At 39.2% G+C, this 19,946-nt stretch overlaps 1 protein-coding gene across 3 annotated transcripts in view; it reads right to left on the bottom strand.

The window, feature by feature from the left end:
* LOC144616840 (uncharacterized) overlaps positions 1 to 19,946 on the bottom strand; it is a 73,725-nt gene that overhangs the window by 12,608 nt on the left and 41,171 nt on the right. For 2 of the 3 annotated variants that reach the window (XM_078449206.2, XM_078449208.2), the window contains exon 2: positions 13,157 to 13,225. The gene's annotated coding sequence lies outside the window, so the exon portion shown is untranslated. Of the gene's footprint in view, positions 1 to 13,156; positions 13,226 to 13,492; positions 13,835 to 19,946 lie in introns of those variants that run through there. The other variant, XM_078449207.2, reaches the window with a different exon arrangement.

The following is a 19,946-nucleotide window of genomic DNA, read 5'->3' as shown; positions in this document are numbered from 1 at the left end:
AGAGAGGAAATCAATGAGGCAACAAGGTCTTTGACACATTGGATCAGATGGACCTAACATATCCAGAACATTCCGTTGAAAAATGGAATACATATTCAAGCACAGATGGAACATTTTCCAGAATAATGTATTCAGCTGTAAAACAAACCTCAATAGATTTAAGTTTGAAATCATACTATGCTTTTTTCTGGTCACAACTGTGTAAAACTAGAAGCTTAAAAAAATAGGACAAAAACCAAACACATGGATACATGGAAGCAACCAATGGGTCAATTGAGCAATCAAAGAAGAATTTAAAATATACATAGATACAAATGAAAACCGTCTGAAAAATCTCTGGGACACAGCAGGAATAGTTTCAAGAGGGAATTCTAGAGCATTACAGGCCTACCTCAAGAAACAAGTTCAAACAATCTAACTTTACACCTATAGGAAATAACAGACTAAAACACAGAAAATTAGTGAAATCAAGAGCTAATCCTTTGACAAGGTTGACAAACCATTAGCCAGACTCAAGAAAAAAAAAAAAAAGGACTCAAATCATATCACACAAATACAAAGGATTATAATACTATGAAAAATCATATGCTAACAAACTTGGCAACCTAGAAGAGATGGATAAGTTCTGAGAAACAATCTTCCAAAAATGAACCAGGAGGAAATAGATCTGGACAGATGGATTACAAGTAACAAAATTGAACTGGTAATCAAAAAACTACCAAAAAACAAAAGTTCAGGACAAGATGGGTTCACAAGTGAATTCTACCATTTAAATATGAGTTCACACTTATTCTCCTCAAACTATTCTGAAAAAAATAGAAAAGGAAAGTATTACCCTGATACGAAAACTAGATGAAGACCCCACACAAAAAGGAAACTATAGGCCAATTTCCCTGAAATAAATAGAAAAATCCCGAGCAAAATAATGGCAAAAACACCTAAAACAATACATCAAAAAGATCATTCACCACAATCAGGTGGGATTTATTCCTGGAATGCAAGAATGGTTCAATACTCACGCTATTGGGTATTTACCCAGGAAAAACAAAGCCATTAACTTGAAAAGATATGTGCCTCTACACGTTTATTGCAGCATTATTTGCAACAGCCAAGACCTAGAAGCAACTTAAGGGTCCATCAACAGATGAATGGATAATGATGATGCGTGTATATACAATGGAACATCACACAGCCTTTAAAAAGGAGGAAATCGTGGCATTTCCAACAACATGGATGGACCTTGAGGTTACTATTCTAAGTCAAATAAATCATACTAAGACAAATACCATAGGATTCTACTCATAAATGCAATCTAAAAAATAACGGAAAAAGAATGAGAACTATAGAGAATTGATGGTTGCCAGAGTAGAGAGTGGAGGGGGAGGGGATGATCAAAATGTGTAGAGGGAGATACAGGCCCCCTTGTGGATTAAGTTCCAGAAATGAGAAGCAAAGCATAAGGAATACAGTCAATAATATTGTAAATAGCAATGTAGTAGGGCAAGTGATAGTTCTACTCATGAACACAGTATATGGTATAAACTTGTCTCATCACAAAGTTGTACACCGAGAAGTAACTGTATGACCTATACTAAAAAAGGCCATTAGCGTAACAAGTTGTATGAAATGGACATTTAGGAGTCCATTTATCCAAGGAAGATCCATACACTGAAAATTATAAAGAACACTGATTAAAGACATTGAAGACACAAATGAAAGATCTCCCTATTTCATGGATTGGAAGAACATTAAAAAAAGTCCTTCCTATGCAAAGCATTCTACAAATTCAATTTAATTACCCAAATTCCAAAGAAATTTTTCACAGAAAATTCTAGAATTCATATGTAATCACAGACCCTGAAGAGGCAAAGTAATCCTGAGATAAAGAATTGGTGAGAGTGAAGATGGCAGAACAGCATGGAAATTTTTTTTGTGTGTCTCACATCCATGAAATACAGCCAGACCGACACTACTGATTTGAGGATTAACACAACAATCTGCACAACCTGAACCACAGAATTGAGAAAAAAGGTTTTCAATTTCTATTAAAAATATTTTTCAAGTTTTTACATTTTTTGCTTTTATGTAATTTTTTCAAATTCTATTTTACAACCATTTTATTTTAGTCTACTACAGTGTATTCACTTTTTCAAATTTTAAAATGATTTTTTTCATTTTTCTTGAATACAGAAAAATTCATTTTTTTAGTTTTATTAAAATATTCTTTAATTTTTTCCACTATATTCTTTACTTTTGTGTAAATTTTTTCAAATTCTATTTTACTCCCATCACATTTTAGTCTACTTCAGTGTATTCATTCTTTCAAATTCTGAAATGATTTCTTCCCCTTTTCCTGCAATCTTTCAAACCACTTTCAACGCCCAGACCAAAGCACACCTAGGATCTAGCATCACTTATTCAATTTTGTGTATTTTTAATTTTAATATTTTTTTAAATTTTTTTAATTTTACTTTTTCTCCCTCAATTCCTTTTCTCCCTTCAAAATGACAACAAAGTAACTCACCCCAAAAGAAAGAACACCTAAGAAACGACAGCCAGGGATTTAACCAAAACAGATAGAAGATGTCTGAACCAGAATTCAGAATCCCAATACTACTAGTTGGTGGTTGAAAATAGATTAGAATCCCTTTCTGCAGAGATAAAAGTAAAAAATAGCCAGAACAAAATTAAAAATGCTCTGAGCTGCAATCACGGATGGACGCAGCGGCAGCAAGGATGGATGAGGCAGAACAGAGAACCAGCGTTACAGAGGACAAACTTATAGAGAATAAGGAAGCAGAAAAGAGGGAGATTAAGTCCAAAGAGCAGTATCTAAGAATTAGAGAAATCAGTGACTCATTAAAAAGGAACAGCGTCAGAATCATAGGCATCTCAGAAGAGGAAGAGAGAAATGGGGGTAGAAAGGTTATTGTGAGCAGATCATAGCAGAATACTTTCCTAACCTGGGGAAAGACACAGACATCAAAATCCAGGAAGCACAGAGGACCCCCATTAAACAAAAACCAACTATCAACAAGGCATATCATAGTCAAATTCAAAAAATACTCAGGCAAGGAGAGAATCACAAAAGCAGCAAGGGGAAAAAAAAAAAAAAAGTCCCTAACCTACAAGGGAAGACAGATCACACATGCAGACCTACTGACAGAAACTTGGCAGGCCAGAAAGGAGTGGCAGGATATATTCAATGTGCTGAATCAGAAAAATATGCAACCAAGAATTCTTTATCCAGCAAGGCTGTCATTCAAAATTGGAGAGAGAAAGTTTCCCAAACAAAAGTTAAAGGAGTTTGTGACCACTAAACTAGCCCTGCAAGAAATTTTGAGGAGGACTCTGATGGGAGAAAGATGGAAAAAAAATATATATATTCATGGGTGACACACACACACACACACACACTAAAAGCAGCAAAGATTAGACCACCAGCAGAAACTCCAACTCTGTAAGAACATAATAGCAATAGATTCATATCTTACAGTACTCACTCTAAACATCAATGGACTCAATGCTCCAATCAAAAGACATAGGGTAACAGGATGGATAAGAAAACAAGCTCCATCTATATGCTGTTTACAAGAGACCCACTTTAGACCTACAGACACCTTCAGATTGAAAATAAGGGCATGGAGAACCATCTATCATGCTAATGGCCAACAAAAGAAAGCCAGAGTAGACATACCTTTTTTTTTTCCAATATATGAAATTTATTATCAAAATGGTTTCCATACAATACCCAGTGCTCATCCCAAAAGGTGCCCTCCTCAATACCCATCACCCACCCTTCCCTCCTTCCCACCTCCCATCAACCCTCAGTTTGTTCTCAGTTTTTAACAGTCTCTTATGCTTTGGCTCTCTCCCACTCTAACCTTTTTTTTTCCTTCCCCTTTCCCATGGGTTTCTGTTAAGTTTCTCAGGATCCACATAAGAGTGAACCATATGGTATCTTTCTCTGTATGGCTTATTTCACTTACCATCACACTCTCCAGTTCCATCCACGTGGCTACAAAAGGCCATATTTCGTTCTTTCTCATTGCCCTGTAGTACTCCATTGTGTATATAAACCACCATTTCTTTATCCATTCATCAGTTGATGGACATTCAGGCTCTTTCCATCATTTGGCTATTGTTGAGAGTGCTGCTATAAACATTGGGGTACAAGTGCCCCTATGCATCAGTACTCCTGTATCCCTTGGGTAAATTCCCAGCAGTGCTATTTCTGGGTCATAGGGTAAGTCTATTTTTAATTTTCTGAGGCACCTCCACACTGTTTTCCAGAGTGGCTGCACCAATTTGCATTCCCACCAACAGTGCAAGAGGGTTCCCGTTTCTCCACATCCTCTCCAGCATCTCTAGTCTCCTGATTTGTTCATTTTGGCCACTCTGACTGGCATGAGGTGATATCTGAGTGTGGTTTGGATTTGTATTTCCCTGATAAGGAGCGACGTTGAGCATCTTTTCATGTGCCTGTTGGCCATCCGGATGTCTTCTTTAGACAAGTGTCTATTCATGTTTTCTGCCCATTTCTTCACTGGGTTATTTGTTTTTCGGGTGTGGAGTTTGGTGAGCTCTTTATAAATTTTGGATACTAGCCCTTTGTCTGATATGTCATTTGCAAATATCTTTTCCCATTCCATTGGTTGCCTTTTAGTTTTGTTGGTTGTTTCCTTTACTGTGCAGAAGCTTTTTATCTTCATAAGGTCCCAGTAATTCATTTTTGCTTTTAATTCCCTTGCCTTTGGGGATGTGTCAAGTAAGAGATTGCTACGTAGAGTAGCCATACTTCTATCAGACAATCTAGACCTTAAAATAAAGACTGTATCAAGAGATGCAGAAGGACATTATATCCTAATCAAGGGGTCTATCCACCAAGAAGACCTAACAATTGTAAACATTTATGCACCAAACGTGTAGCACCCAAATATATAAATCAATCACAAACGTAAAGAAACTCATTAATAGTACTACCATAATAGGAGACTTCAGCACCCTACTCACAGCAATGGACACATTATGTAATCAAAAAATCAACAAGGAAACAATGGCTTTGAATGACACACTGGATCAGATGGACTGAACAGATATATTCAGAACATTTCATCCTAAAGCAGAATATACATTCTTCTCCAGTGCACATGGAATGTTCTCCAGAATAGACCATATACTGGGACACAAATAAGCCTTAAGCACCAAAAGATCAAGATCATACTGTGCATATTTTCAGACTACAACACTATGAAACTCAATCAACCACAAGAAAAAGTTTGGAAAGGTAACAAATACTTGGAGACTTAAAATCCTACTAAAGAATGAATGGGCTAACCAAGAAGTTAATGAGGAAGTTAAAAAGTATACGGAAGGCAATGAAAATAACACCACAACCCAAAAACCTCTGGGAGGCAGTCATAAGAGGAAAGTATATAGCAATCCAGGCCTTCCTAAAGAAGAAAGATCTCAGATACACAACCTAACCTTATGCCTTAAGGAGCTGGAAAAATAGCAAAACCCAAAACCAGCAGAAGACAGGAAATTATCAATAAAGATTAAAGCAGAAATTAATGCTATCGAAACCAAAAAAACAGAACAGATTAATGAAACCAAAAGCTGGTTCTCTGAAAGAATTAAAATTGATAAACCACTAGCCAGTTTTATCAAAAAGAAAAAAGACCTAAATAAAATCAAGAATGAAAAAGGAGAGATCACAACACAACAGAAATAGATTATGAGCAATCATATTCCAATAAAAAGGGCAATATGGAAGAAACATTCCTACACACATATACACTACCAAAATTGAACCAGGAAGAAACAAATTTGAACAGACCCATAACCAGTAAGGAAATTGAATTAGTAATCAAAAATCTGCCAAAAACAAGAGTCCAGGGCCAGATGGCTTTCCAGGATAATTCTACCAAGCATTTAAGGAAGAGTTAACACCTATTCTCTTGAAGCTGTTCCAAAAAACAGAAATGGAAGGAAAACTTCCAAACTCTATGAAGCCAGCATTACCTTGATTCCAAAACCAGACAGAGACCCCACTAAAAAGGAGAACTATAGACCAATATCCCTGATGCACATGGATGCAAAAATCCTCAACAAGGTATTAGCCAACCGGCTCCAACAATACATTAAAAAAATTACCACGACCAAGCAGGATTTATATCTGGGATGCAGGGCTGGTTCAATATCCGCAAAACAATTCACATGATTCATCACATCAATAAAAGGACAAGAACCATAAGATCCTCTCAACAGATGCAGAGAAAGCATTTGACAAAATATAGCATCCTTTCTTGATAAAAACCCTCAATTAAGTAGGGATAAAAGGAGCATACCTCGAGATCATAAAAGCCATGTATAAGACCTAGTGCTAATATCATCCTCAATGGGAAAAAACTGACAGCATTCCCCCTAAAGTCTTAGCCTCTGCAATCATACAACACAAAGAAATAAAAGGCATCCAAATCAGCCAGGAGGAGGTCAAATGTTCACTCTTTGCAGATGACAGGATACTTTATATAGAAAACCCAAAAGATTCCACCAAAAAACTGCTAGAATTGATTCACGAATTCAGCAAAGTTGCAGGATAGAAAATCAATGCACAGGAATCAGCTGCATTCCTATACACCAACAATGAAATGACAGAAATCCAGGAATCTATCCCATTTACAGTTGTACCAAAAATAATACCTAGGAATAAATCTAATCAAAGAGGTGAAAAATCTATACACTGAGAACTATAGAAAGCTTATGAAAGAAATTCCACACTCCTGGACAGGAAGAACAAATATTGTTAAAATGTTGGTACTACCCAAAGCAATCTACATAGTCAACGCAATCTCTATCAAAGTAACACCAGCATTCTTCACAGAGCTAGAACAAATAATCCTAAGATTTGTATGGAACCAGAAAAGACCCTGAATAGCCAAAGCAATCTTGAAAAAGAAAACCAAAGGAGGTGGCATCACAATCCCAGACTTCAAGCTATACTAGAAAGCTGTGATCATCAAGACAGTATGGTACTGGCACAAGAACACTCAGATCAATAGAACAGACAACCCAGAAATGGACCCACAAACATATGGCCAACTCATCTTTGACAAAGCAGGAAAGAATATCCAATGGAATGACAGTCTCTTCAGCAAGTGGTGCTGGGAAAACTGGACAGCAACACGAAGAATCAACCTGGACCACTTTCTTACACCATATGCAAAAATAAGTTCAAAATGGATGAAAGACCTAAATGTAAGACAGAAAGCCATCAAAATCCTCGAGGAGAAAACAGGCAAAAACCTCTTCAACCTCAGCCGCAGCCACTTCTTACTCAACACGTCTCCAGAGGCAAGGGCAACAAAAGCAAAAATCAACTACTGGGACCTCATCAAAATGAAAAGCTTCTGCAAAGCAAAGGAAACAATCAGCAAAACTAAAAGGCAACTAACAGAATGGGAGAAGATATTTGCAAGTGACATATCAGATAAAGGGTTAATACCCAAAATCTATAAAGAACTTCTCAAACTCAACACCCAAAAAACAATCCAGTGAAGAAATAGGCAAAAGACATGAATAGACACTTCTCCAAAGAAGGCATCCAGACGGCCAACCAACACATGAAAAAATGCTCAACATCACTCATCAGGGAAATACAAATCAAAACCATAATGAGATACTACCTCACACCTGTCAGAATGGCTAACATTAATAACTCAGGCAACAAATGTTGGCAAGGATGTGGGGAAAGAGGATCTCTTTTGCACTGTTGGCAGGAATGCAAGCTGGTGCAGCCCCTCTGGAAAACAGTATGGAGGTTCCTCAAAAAACTAAAAATAGAACTACTCTATGACCCAGTAATTGCACTACTAGGCGTTTATCCACAGGATGCAGTGTGCTGTTTCAAAGGGACACATGCACCCACGTTTATAGCAGCACTATCGACAATAGCCAAAGTATGGAAAGAGCCCAAATGTCCATCAACAGATGAATGGATAAAGAAGATGTGATTATACACACACACAATGGAGTATTACTTGGCAATCAAAAAGAATGAAATCTTTCCCTTTGCAATTACATGGATGGAACTGGGGGGGTATTATGCTAAGTGAAATTAGAGAAAGACAATCATGATTTCACTTCTATGAGGACTTTAAGAGAAAACAGATGAACATAAGGGAAGGGAAACAAAAGTAATATAAAAACAGGGAGGGGGACAAAACAGAAGAGACTCAAATATGGAGAACTGAGGGTTACATGAGGGGTTGTGGGAGGGGGATGTGCTAAAAGGGTAAGAGGCATTAAGGAATCTACTCCTGAAATCATTGTTGCACTATATATTAACTGATATGGATGTAAATTTAAAAAAGTTAAAATAAAAAAAAAAATAAAAAAAAAAACAAAGAACTGGTGGGGTACCTGGGTGGCTCAGTTAAGCGTCTGACTCTTGATTTCAGCTCAGGTCACAAATGTCACACAATTCACAACTCAAGCCCCATGTTGGGCTCCACACTGAGCATGGAGTCTGCTTGGGATACTCTCTCTGCCCCTCCCTGGCTCTCAAAAAAACTTAAAAACAGGCTCTGTGCCATAGGTCTTGGTAATGAATCTTTAGGTCTGACACCTAAAGCATAAGCAACAAGGAGCAGAACTAAAAAGCTCCTACACAGTAAAAGAACAAAGTGAAAGGGCAACACAGTGGCGAAAGAGATTTTCAGACCATATCTGATAAGGAGTTAGTCTACAAAATGTATTAAAAAACTCCCACAAAAGCAGGGGAAAAAAATAATCCAATAAAGACACTCTACTAATAGCCAACAGGTACGTGAAAAATGCTCAACCATTAGCCATTAGAAAACACATCAGAACCACAAGGAAGCATCACCTCACACCTGTTAGACGGGCTATATAAAAGGGGTAACAGATGCCGGTGTCGAGAAACAGGAAGTCTGTTTTTAAGGTTATTTGGGTGGGGGGGGGGGGAGGGAGAAGCAGTAAAGGGAGGGAGACAAAATCCCAAGCAGGCTCCACACAGTCAGTGCAGAGCCCAGTGTGGGGCTAGAAGTCACAAACCGTGAGATCATGACCAGAGCCAAAGTCAGACGCTTGACTGATATGGTATACACCCACCTGCCTGTAGAGTATTGCTCAGTCCTAAGAAAGGAGGAAACACGGCTATTTCCAACAGCACAGACAGACATTGAGGGCATTACCACCAAGCAAAATAAGCCAGAGGAAAACCTACTGCCTGATGTCACAGTTTGCATCTAAAAACAAAAGCCAAACCCATCAGATTTGTGGTTACCAGAGACCCGGGCCAGACGTCAGGGAATGGAGAAGGTGGCAAAAAGGCACAGGGTTTGAACTGTAAGATAAGCAAGCGTTCACGATGTAATGTAAAAACTGTTCATCACTGCTGTATGATGTATGCCCAAGTTGTTGGGAGTAAACCCTAAGAGTTCTCATTCCAAGGAAAGAATAGAAAACTTCTGGTTTTATCTTACCTATAGGAGATGACAGATGTTAGCTAAGCTTGTTGTGGTAATCACGATACACGTTGTCAAACCTTTATGCTGTATGGTTTATTAAATTCAGGATTGACCCTCATGACTCTCTGGAAACTGGCAAGACCAGGATATGGCTCACGGCACCATCACCAACGTCATCCATCACCAACATAGACCACACGTCAACAAACCCCAGTGCCAGCTTCCCAGAAGCCATTCTTCCACACCACCCCGTCCTGACTTTTACAGAAATCACTTTTCGTGTTTTACCCCATCACAGGTGCTCAACACCAGTTCAATTTGGACTTTCGTGAAAGTGCAGTTTTGAGTTTAGTTTGCTGTTGTGCAAATCACGGATTTAGTACCATGAACTAATGTTTTACTGCAAATGCTAACACTCCACTGAATGTCCTACGACACAGGTATCTATTATGCTTTTGAGGCATTTTTACCCCAGTCTGTCGCTTTTGTAAATAACGCCTACTCTCCAACGTGTATACGGGCACATAGTTCTGTAGGGAAATATGTTTGAAAGGCTTTCCAAGTCAGTCTTAATTTATGCAACTCTAGTGGCCTATGCTAAATTGTTCTCAAAAGTGCTTGAAAATGATTCAAACTCCATTATTTTCTGCATATGAGAGCACTGCTGGTTCTATATACATATTGCAAATACGTGTTACCCCTGTGGTATGTCCCTTTATTCCAGTCTTTCCATAAACACAAGTTCTTAATTATAATGTCCGATTAGTTACTGGTTTCTCCAGACTTTTCTCCAGTTTATGAAAACGTTCTAGAATTAAGAAGGCTATGCTATTTTGTATCCACAACGCTTATGTTTGCAATGATAGAGTAAGCAGCTTTTTAAAATATGGTTCTACAAGTAACCAGTTTCTGCAGGCCCCCTACTACATTGTATTTTTCCATCCTGGAGTAATTTATCTTAATTACAGTAACTTAAAAAAAAAAAAAAAAAGCTACAGTAGGAGCACCCTGGGTGGCTCAGTCGGTTAAGTGACTTTGGCTCAGGTCATGATCTCAGTTTGCGAGCTCAAGCCCTGTGTAGGGCTCTAGGGCTGACAGCTGGGACCCTGGAGCCTGCTTCGGATTCTGCATCTCCCTCTCTGCCCCTCCCCTGCTTGTTCTCTCAAAAAATATTAAAAAAAAAAAAAAAGCTACAGTAATCCAGTAGAGGAAGCTTTCCCACCAATTTTCTCCTAAATTTTTGGCTATTCTTGACTTTTTATCCCCATGTAGGTTTTAGAGTCATCTTATCAAGCTTCATAATCTGTTATTTTCATCAGAGATTCAAGTAATCTATATTTGGAGGGATAATTAACATTTTCATAATCCCCTTTGTCTTGTTTTCGTATTAAGGCAATCCTGGCCTCAAAGATGGGTGGGGTTTATTATCTGAAAGTTTCAAATTCGTCTTTATATTTTGTAGAGTATCCGAAAATATGGCCTCAGAAATTACTTCAGGTGTGTGTGGTGGCTCAGCTGATTGAGGGTCCGTCCAACTCTTGACTTTGGCTCAGACATGATTCACTGTTCACAGGTTTGAGCCCCTAGTCCAGCTTTGCTGACCATGCAGAGCCTGCCTGGGATTCTCTGCCCCTCCCCACCGTACGCTCAAAAAGAATGTGTTAGTTGGTTTAGATTGCATTTTTCTAGTTAATTACCTTAAATTTAAATCAAATATAGAACTAAGTCAGTCAAGATCTTAGTTTTATCTCCGTCCATTTGTATTTAACGTCACCACTGACATGTTTAAATCTTTTTCATTCTACTTGCATTACTTGTTCTTTGTCCCCTGTTTTAGTCTTTTAAAAACTTTTCGGATTTTCCTTCTAGTCTATTAAACACAATGTTTGAAGAGAGCAGGGAGACGATTGGGTTATCTCACAACCAACTTCCACCTTTCATTTATCGAGCTGTAAATTCCATGGGACTTCTGGCTTGTCCAGATATTTGCCCAACCACGATCCATTCATCAGAGGATGCACTTAGAAAATCCAGGAACATTTAAAGTATAGAAAAACCATTTGCAGAGGGATCAAGAGTAGGAAGGCATCAGAGTTCCTAAGTTCACCTGAGCTTTTTAGATAAAAGATGTGAGGCAGACGTTTAAGAATGAACATCTTGTAAAGTTCTTTTCCAGGGAAGCAGGAGTACAGGGGAGGCAGTGTGGAGAAGAACCGATGAAGGGAGGTACTGAGCAGACCCCAGCATCAGGGACAAGCATGGCTGACTGCCCAGTGTTCCAAGACATTTTCACAAAGACCTTACACAGGAGATTTAGAACAGGCGATCTAGGGAAACCACAGAGAAGGCAGGCTCCAGCTCTGCCCTAATTCTCCCTCCTCCCATAGGTCAAAGGTCACCACTCTACAATTTCACATCACACCACCTTGCCCCTTTCAGGAGGGCCCTGGAGAGCCCAGGAATCCACTAAGTGCAGGACAGCCAGGAGAGAGGGGCAGGGGTCTCACTCTGTCCATCTGCTGCTGCGTGTGGCCCAGATTCACGGCAGGAGAGGCCCAAACATCAACCCTGCTCTGACAACTTATCCAGAACACCAACTACAGTGGTCTGGCCAAAACCCAAGTCTCAGGGAGAAGGGGAGATATGTGAAGGTCCAGGAGCAGGGTTATGTGCAGGACTGTTCACACTCTTCCTCAGACCTGCTGGACCCTATATCACACTTCTATCAGGGCCTTGAAGGGGATGCCCTCCATTCTCACCCCCAAGAGACCTACGGATTCGAAGCCTCAAGTGATGGCATGCCGTATTCTCCTACAGAAGTCAGAAGACAGTCGGCAAAGCAGATGCTAGTTCCCCTTAGTGTAGGTGGTGCTGTGTTGTAAATGCTACCAGTTACCTTCCCCCACCCCTGCCAGCTCGTTTAGATTTGCCTCACCTTTAACCAGAACTCAGGTTTGGGCTGCAGGCGTGATGGGAGCACAGTCTTCTAACACCCTGTCGCTTCTGACTGCCAGGATCTCCCTCTCTGTTATTGGTGAGCTGAGTACACAAGCACAGAGAGCTGGCCTAGTGAATAGCGGACTCCCCCCACGTCGGTCTAGAAGTCCTTGGTAAATGTGATGCTTGGCTGGGTTCTCTTCCTTGGTCTTCAGATTTTAACTAGTTTTTTCAGATTTTAAATTTCCCAGTTATGGCGAACTCTATGCTTTGCATTTATTCTGTACTTGACTCCTAGGACTTTTTGAATCCTGAGAGTATCAGCTTGGGAAAGTTTTTAGTCCTCTCCAATCCATTGTTCCAATTTACCTGCTTCTCCAACTACAGCAGGGGAGGAGCAGAGAGGGAGGGATACACCGAATCTGAAAGCAGGCTCCAGGATCTATCAGCACAGAGACTGACATGGGGCTCGAAACCCACGAACCATGAGATCCTCACCTGAGCCAAAGTTGGAAGTTAACTGAGCCACCCAGGTGCCTGTTTGTCCTATTTTTAGACAATGTTTTGTTTCCAGATGTGTAAAAATGCTTAAAGGCCTTATCCTTCTGATTTGTTGTACTGTGTTTTTAGGTCATGTACCCTCAATGCAGACTTTTTGCCAAAACTCCTGGTCCTTGAAGTCAGGAGAAATAGCAAATGTAACCCTTTATTAACTGTATGGTTACCTTTCCCAGTGTCCTTTGCAGATTCAAGTTCCTCTCTGTCTTACTTTTGCCTCAAAGATTCCATTAGTTCTGGAAGAAAAGATTTAGCAACTTAAGCGTTGGGCTATTTTCTCCTTTTTTTTTAAAGTTACTTGTGATCCTTATTTTTTTCCCCCCTCTGATCTTTGAATATGGCATCGCAAGGACTCCCGGCCTCCAGAGTTACTGAGGAGAGCTAGGAAATAGGCTGTATCAGCTTGTAGGGGCTCCCTTAGAGATGAGGAGTCCTTTCCTCCTGGCTAATAACTGCTTCGGTTTTTGACAAGTAAATGCTGCATGTGTCCAGGTGTGACTCACTTTTGGTTTATTTCACTTGAGTTTAACATTTTTAAAGTTTCCAGCCATTTCCTTCAAGCATCCTGTTTTCCCTTTTCCCTCCTCTAATACTGCATTATGCACATGTTTATGTTGAATAAGATCTCATAGGTCTAATCTTCATTTTTCCTCATTCTTGATGTTCTTTTGCATGAATAATGTCAAGTATCTTCAAAATACGGATTCTTCAGGGCACTGGGTGGCTCAGTTAAGCATTCGATTTCAGCTCAGGGAGTTTGAGCCCCGTGTTGGGTTCTGTGCTGACAGCTCAGAGCCTGGAGCCTGCTTCAGATTCTGTATCTCCCTCTCTCTCTCTCTGCCTCTCCCCACTCATGTGGTGGTCTCTGTCTCTAAAAAAATGAGTAAACATTTTTAGAAGTTTCAAAATACTGATTCTTTTAACTGCTCAAATCTGCTGGTGAGCCTTTCCGTAAAATTTTTACCCCAAGTGTAGCTCCCATCTGTCACCACTCAAGGCTACTCTCTTTGACTATATTCCCTATACTGTACCTTTCATCCCTGTGAATTATTAATTCCATAACTGAAAGCCTTTACCTCTCCAGTATCATTTCCCATACCGCCCCCACACTTCAGGCCACCATTTCAATAGGATTCTGTGACTGAAACAATCCATTTGCTATGACCCAGTACATGTGATATACTTCATTGTATAAAAACTGAAGATTGAACACATGTCTCAAGAGGTGAATTGAAGTCCTTAAGTTCAACATTTGGGCTTCATGGATGATGGTTTTATTGATTTCCCCTTTGGGTAGTATTTCCCTTTTTAAAATTTTGGGAAGAAATCCTTTCAAATAGTACACGGCAGCTCTAGAGATTTACCATCTCAAAAATTTTGTTTTTTATCAAGTGTCTTGAATCTATTCCATGTCATTGTGGCCACTGAACTTTCTGCTCAGCTCATTGGTCATCTAATAACAAATGCCTGGAATCACGAAGTCTCCCAGGCTTAGTGGAATCTGTATGTGTACAGAGGTATGCTTTTAACACTCAGGGAGCTGAAAACTCTGGTTTAGCCTTCATTTCATCCTTATGTGCAACCACCAAACCAGAAAGCCTCAATCTTTCTTCTAGCTTTCCTGAGCACACAACATGGCCTAGGCATACACAAGACCTTCTGTGGTCCAAAGACTACATTGGAGTTTTTAGAGGATCCCTATGAATACTGCATTCCCCAGATTTTGCTTTTAGGGTTTTTAACCCATTTTTCTCTGAAGTCTTTCTCTCAAACTTAGAACTATGATGTTTAACAGCAAGTGTCAGTTTTGTAATCAACTAAGAAAAGGCTCTTTACATTGGGCAACATTTGAATCAGGTCAAAGGGAAGACCTACAACTTGGAACTTTGAAGTAACCTCCAAGACAGGTCAAATGATGAGGAGTCGAAAAATGGGACTTTAAAATAGCTCCAGACCCATTATGAGCCTTCGGGTGGCTGCTGGGCTACTAGTTTTCACATGATTGCAACCACTTAAGACTGAAAAGGAACTTGGAAGGCTACTGAACAGAGCAAGTTAAAACACCACAAAGTTCACCCTTCCAAGATTGATTTTTTTTTTTTTTTTTGCATAGGTTTCAAGATTGTGCAAGTCTTTGGTTATTTTCTAGAGTTCTACAGAAGTTTCTTCTGACAGATTCTGAAAATGTTATTTTTGTGGAGATTTGTGGAGGTCAATATTCTGCAATTGTAGACATGCTTTAAGTCAACTACTTGGATCTACTCTTCAAGTAGTTACTACTCAGTTATTAAAAAGGAACATCTGAATCCCAGGAGTCCCAAAAGATGGAGAGAAAAAGGGGAAGAAGCTTTATCTGGGCAAGTTACAGCAGAAAACTTTCCTAATATGGGGAAGGACACAGACATTAAAATCCAAGAAGCATAGAGAACTTCCGTTAGATTCAACAAAAACTGATCACCAAGGCATATCATAGTCAAATTCACAAAAGAGACAAGAGTTGTGAAAGCAGCAAGGGAAAGAAGTCCTTAACTTACAAGGGAAGACAGATGAGGATCACATATCTGACCACAGAAACTTGGCAGGCCAGGAAGGAGTGGCAGGATAGATTCAATGTGCTGAATCAGAAGAACATGCAGCCAAGAATTCTTTATCCATCAAGGCTGTCATTCAAAATAGGAGAGAGAAAGAGTTTCCAGATAAACAAAAACTAGAAGTTTGTGACCACTAAACCAGCCCTAGAAGAAATTAAGAGGGGGGCTCTTGTTTGTTTTGTCCTTTCTCCAAAAAGCCCAAAAGCAAGAAAGACTAGAAAGGGCCAGAGAACTTCACCAGAAACACCAACTTTCCAGGCAACAGAATGGCACTAAATTCTTCTTTCAGTACTTACTCTAAATGTCAATGGACTAAATGTTCCAATCAAAGGACACAGGATATCAGAATGCATAAGAAAACAAGACACATCTATTTCCTGCCTACAGAAGACTCATTTTAGACCTAAAGACACCTGCAGATTGAAAGTAAGGATGAACCATCACATAATGGTCATCAAAAGCAAGCTGGGGTAGCCATACTTCTATTATGTAAACTAGATTTTCAGTTAAAAAATGCTATGAGGTGCAAAATGGAAGCTGCCACATCATGGATTGAAGAGGCAGAGGACAGAATAGGTGAGTTAGAAAATAAAATTATGGAAAAAAGAGAAAAAGGAAACCAGGATTAAGAGACAAGTAGAGAACTAAGTGATTCAAACGGCACAGTATCCATATCATAGGAATTCCAGGAGAAGAGAAAGCAAGAAAGGGGCTGAAGGTGTACTTGAACAAATCATAGATGAGAACTTCCCTGATCTGGGGAAGGAAACAGACATTGAAATCCAATAAGCACAGAGAACTCCCTAGAGACATAACTTGAATTGATTTTCTGCAGGACACATCATAGTGAAACTGGCAAAATATAAGGATAAAGAGAATCCTGAAAGCAGCTAGGGATAAACGGGCCCTAACATACAAAGGTAGATGCATAAGGGTAGTAGCAGACCTATGCACTGAAACTTGGCAGGCCAGAAAGGAATGGCAGGAAATCTTCAATGTGATAAACATAAATATGCAGCTGACAATCCTTTACCCAGCAGGTCTGTCATTCAGAATAGGAGAGATAAAGGTCTTCCCAAACAAAAAGTGAAGGAATTCACCACTAAACCAGCCCTACAAGAGATCCTAAGGGGGACTCAGTGAAATGTTGCAAGGACCACAAAGTACCAGAGACCTCACTACAAGCATGAAACCTACAGATATCACAATGACTCTAAACCCATATCTTTCAATAACACTGAATGTAAATGGACTAAATGCTCCAACCAAAAGACACAGGGTATCAGAATGGATAGAAAAACAAGACCCATCTACTATTTGCTGTCTACAAGAGACTCATTTTAGACCTGAGGACAGCTTCAGATTGAAAGTGAGGGGATGGAGATCTATCATGCTACTGGAAGTCAAAAGAAAGCTGGAGTAGCCATACTTAGACAAACTAGACTTTGAATTGAAAACCTTAACAAGAGATGAAGGGCATTATATAGTATTTAAAGGGTTAATCCATCAGGAATTGCTGACAATTATAAATGTCTATGCACTGAATGCGGAGACATCCAAATATATAAAACAATCACAAACATAAGCAACCTTATTGATAAGAATGTGATAATTACAGGTGACTTATACTCTACTTACAACAATGGATAGAACATCTAGACAAACTCAATAAACAAGGGCCCTGAATGATATATTGGAGCAGATGGACTTGACATATGCTTAGAATTCTGTATCCCAAAGCAACAGAATATACTGTCTCCTCAAGTGCACATGGAATATTCTCCAAGATAGATCACATACTGGGTCACACAACAGCCCTTCATAAGTATGAAAGAATTGAGATCATACCATGCACACTTTCAGACCACAATGCTATGAAACTTGAAATCAACCACGGGAAAAAGTCTGGAAAACTTCCAGAAGCATGGAGGTTAAAGAACACTCCACTAAAGAATGAATGGGTCAACCAGGCAATTAGAGAAGAAAAAAAAATATGGAAACAAATGAAAATACAACTCAAGCGCTTTGGGATGCAGCAAAGGCAGTCCTGAGAGGAAAATACATTGCAATCCAGGCCTATCTCAAGAAACAAGAAAAATCCCAAATACAAAACCTAACAGCACACCTAAAGGAAATAGAAGCAGAACAGCAAAGGCATGCAAAACCCAGAAGAGAAATAAGATCAGAGCAGAAATATAGAATCAAAAAAAAAAAAAAAAACCAACAGATCAATGAAACCAAGAGTTGGTTTTTTGAATATACAAAATTGATAAACCTCTAGCCAGCCTCCTCGAGAGGACCCAAAGAGATAAAATCACAAATGAAAATGGAATTACTACAACCAATACCTGAGAAATACAAGTAATTATCAGTGAATACTATAAAAAATTATATGCCAACAAACTGGACAACCTGGAAGAAATGGACAGATTCCTAAACACCCACATGCTACCAAAACTCAAATGCAAAGAAATAGAAAATTTGAACAGACCCATAACTAGTGAAGAAATTGAATCAGTTATCAAAAATCTCCCCCAAAATAAGAGTCCTGGACCAGATGGCTTCCCTGGGGAATTCTACCAGACATTTAAAGCAGAGATAATACCTATCCTCCTCAACCTGTTCCAAAAAATAGAAAGGGAAGGAAAACTTCCAGACTCCTCTATGAAGCCAGCATTACTTTGATTCCCAAACCAGACAGAGACCCAGGAAGAAAGAAAAAAAAAAAAAAAAAAAAAAACTACAGGCCAATATCCCTGATGAATATGGATGCAAAAATTCTCAAGATACTAGCAAATCTAATTCAGCATATCAAAGAATTATTCACCATGATCAAGTGGGATTCATTCCTGGGCTGCAGGGCTGGTTCAATATTCACAAATCAATGTGATACATCACATTAGTAAAAGAAAAGAACAATATGATCCTGTTAATAGATGCAGAAAAAGCATTTGACAAAATACAGCATCTTTTAATAAAAACACCCAAGAAAGGATAGAAGGAACATATTTAAACATCATAAAAGCCATTTATGAAAAGCCCACAGCTAATATCCTCAATGGAGGGGAACTGAGAACATTCCCCCGAGATCAAGAACACAACAGGGATGTCCACTCTCACCGCTGTTGTTTAACATACTGTTGGAAGTTCTAGCATCAGCAAACAAAAGGAAATCAAAGGCATAAAAACCAGCAAAGATGAAGTCAAGCTTTCACTTTTTTGCAGAGGACATGACATTATACATAGAAAACCCGATAGATTCCACCAAAAGTCTGCTGGAACATATACATGGCTTCAGGAAAGTCGCAGGGTACAAAATTAATGTACAGAAGTTGGTTGCATTTTTATACACCAATAATGAAGCAACAGGAAGAGAAAAATTGATCCATTCACAATTGTACCAAGAACCATAAAATACCTAGGAATAAAAACCAAAGACATAAAATCTGTATGCTGAAAACTATAGAAAGCTTATAAAGGAAATTGAAGATACAAAGATGGAAGAACATTCCATGCTCATAGATTGGAGGAATATTAAGATGTCAATACTATCCAGAGCAATCTACACACTCAACACAATCCCAACCAGAATTGCAACAACATTCTTCTCAAAGCTAGAATGAACAATCCTAAAATTTGAGTGGAACCACAAAAGACCCTGAATAGCCAAAGTAATACTGAAGAAAACCAAAGCAGGAGGCATCACAATCCCATACTGTAGCCTCTACTACAAAGCTATAATCAAGATAGTATGGCATTGGCACAAAAACAGACACATACACCAATGGAATAGAGACCCCAGAAGTGGACCCACAAATGTATGGCCAACTAGTCTTTGGCAAAGCAGGGAAGAGCATCCGATGGAAAAAAGACAGTCTCTAACAAATGGTGCTGGGAGAACTGGACAGCAACATGGAGAACGAAACTAGACCACTTTCTTACACCATTTACAGAAATAACCTCACAATGGATGAAGGATCAGAATATGAGACAGAAAACCATCAAAACCCTAGAGGAGAAAGCAGGAAAAAACCTCTCTGACCTCAGCCATAGCAATTTCTTACTCAACCCATCTCCAAAGGAAAGGGAATTAAAAGCAAAAAATGAACTATTGGGACCTCATGAAGATAAAAAGTTTCTGCACAGCAAAGGAAACAATCAACAAAACTAAAAGGCAACGGACAGAATGGGAAAAGATATTTGCAAAGGGCATATCAGATAAAGGGCTAGTACCCAAAAATCTACGAAGAACTCCCCGAACTCCCCACCCAAAAAACAAATAATTCAGTGAAGAAACGGGCAGAGACATGAATAGACACTTTTCTAAAGAAGTCAGCCAAATGGCCAATGGGCACATGAAAAGATG

Source organism: Panthera onca, chromosome B4 (genome assembly GCF_046562875.1).
Source record: "Panthera onca isolate mPanOnc1 chromosome B4, mPanOnc1 haplotype 2, whole genome shotgun sequence".
Taxonomy (NCBI): domain Eukaryota; kingdom Metazoa; phylum Chordata; class Mammalia; order Carnivora; family Felidae; genus Panthera; species Panthera onca.
The sequence above is the reverse complement of the archived record's forward strand: the minus strand, read 5'-3'. Positions and strand labels throughout refer to the sequence as shown.